Source organism: Lipotes vexillifer, unplaced genomic scaffold (assembly GCF_000442215.2).
Source record: "Lipotes vexillifer unplaced genomic scaffold, Lipotes_vexillifer_v1.1 scaffold847, whole genome shotgun sequence".
Lineage (NCBI taxonomy): Eukaryota > Metazoa > Chordata > Mammalia > Artiodactyla > Lipotidae > Lipotes > Lipotes vexillifer.
Window position 1 is genome coordinate 310,775 of NW_006778821.1, and position 2,244 is coordinate 313,018.

Here is a 2,244-nt window from a genome sequence, read left to right on the forward strand (position 1 = left end):
AGGTGTCTGTTTTTAGCAGCATTTTCCACAGGAGATCAGAAAAGCCATTACAGGGTTATGGATGAATTCTTGGTGTTTGATGATAAGTTCCATGACTAACGCGTCTATGGATTTAACAGAGCTGGAAAAGGCCATACAGATAAACAATACTTTAGGATATTGGGCATTTGCTGGATTGTGGAAGGAAGAAATATAAAATTACAAAATTATATTCAAATGATTTATCTATTTCTTTTTTTAAGGAGTAAATAATTGTTTTTGTTAAAAAAAATTTTTTTTACAGTAGGTCCTTATTGCTTATCTATTTTATATATAGTAGTGTGTACATGTCAATCCCCAACTCCCGATCTAACCCTCCCCCCAGCCTTTCCCCCCTGCCGCAACCATAAGTTCATTCTCTAAGACTGGGAATCTGTTTCTGTCATGTAAATAAGTTCATTTGTATCATTGTATTTCTCATTTTTTGATCACTGGACACATACTTGTAATAATATTAATTGAGCACCTACTATATATAAAGTGCCACTAAGTCGTAAAATAAACACAACGGTGCCCTCAAGGAGCTTGCAGTCTAGAGCGGAGTATAAGAGAGACATTTCAGGTCAATTTTTTTGTAAAAATATTGACAGAAGTACTTATGGACTGTCCCACATTTAGAACAGATGCTGTCTTTCTCAACAAGTTGGGAGATTTGGAATACTGGGCAAGAGAGCTAGAATTCCACAATTTCTTCAGTATTCAAAGGGGCACAGCCTGAATGTCCTAGTTTAGAGGGAGAGAGAAATCCTTTGTAATAAGCCTGCATTTCCCTAATTGGGCTGAATTAGCATAGGAGGGAGAGAAGACAGGACTGAACAGACAATTTTCCACAAAAACTTTGCAATGTTGCCTTTAGCTCTGACGGGAAGCAATTTTAGTCATGTATGCATATTTCCAGTCTTTTTCCTACTTTCTCCTTTTGAGAATCCTGGGTTGTTGGAGCACTGATGCTAGAGTATGAAGTGGAGAGAAGAATTGGAAAAAGTGAAAGCACTAAGTTAATTTACGTATGAAAGGGTATAGAGCTACTCCCAGAAGATGAGAATAGTCTGGAAAGGCTGACGATCTGTGAGAGAAAGGCACCTGGGAGATTTATGTGAGGAGAGAGCATGAGGAAATCAACCACAAAGGAACTAGCAGACTCATGCCTTAAAAAAGGACTTTGGTGTGGGTTTTTTGCGCGTGTTTTGTTTGTTTGCTTGTTTTGGATGTCACTCCACTACAATATGGGCCTTAAGCAAGGGGTGAGAATAGTCACGTTAACTGAGAATAAACGGGAAAAATTCTGCCACCCACAAGGGTGCACTCTGAGGGGACTCAGGATGACAAAGCACAGGATACTGGCCCTAGGTAGCTAAGGTGCCTATCAAAGGAATGATTTCAAGGAGCCCAGTCTCTTGCATCTTCCCATACAAAGAAAAGGGCTAACTTCATTAACTTGAGATGTCTGGTTTTCTTTCATTAACACCATTCTTTTGATGTTCCTACTACTTGGATTTCGTTGCAAATCCTATACATCCTGGCTCCACCCTTACCTCTTCAGAACAGTCCCTCAGAGCTGCCTGAGAGGCTGTCTCCCAGGCTTAAGTCCTCAATATGTCCACTGAATAAAACATAATTCTCAACCTTTAGGTTGGGCATTTTTTTTCAGTCGACACTGTAATAGTGTTCTCTAACTTATTAGTTGGTACAAACCTGCTCTTCCTTCCAACAGGTAGTTGAATCTTTATATAGAGGACTTCTAAAGATTAAGTATGCTTTGACGCCTAACGGAATGGTAAGATTTCAGCACAGAAACATATACTGCTGAGGAGGTGGAAGGGGAAGCTCTTTTTCAAATATATCAGAGGTCTTTCTTGAGGACAAAGCTAAACATATTACTCCAACGTTTAATCTTTCCATTTCAGATTTAATTATGCTTTAAAGAATAGTACCAATTTTCTACTTGAACAATAACTCTCCCCCATCTCACTTCTCCAGTCCTATTTTCAGCCTTATGTGATAAATGGACAAGCTTTCTCAATTTGACTTTTTAGAGCATTACTCTCTAAGTATATAGAAAATTGAAGGAATTCCCTGGTGGTCCAGTGGTTAGGACTCTGCACTCTCACGGCTGAGGGCCTGGGTTCCATTGCTGGTCAGGGAACTAAAATCCCACAAGCCGTGCAGTGTGGCCAAAAAAAAAAAAAAAAAAGGAAAAAAAAA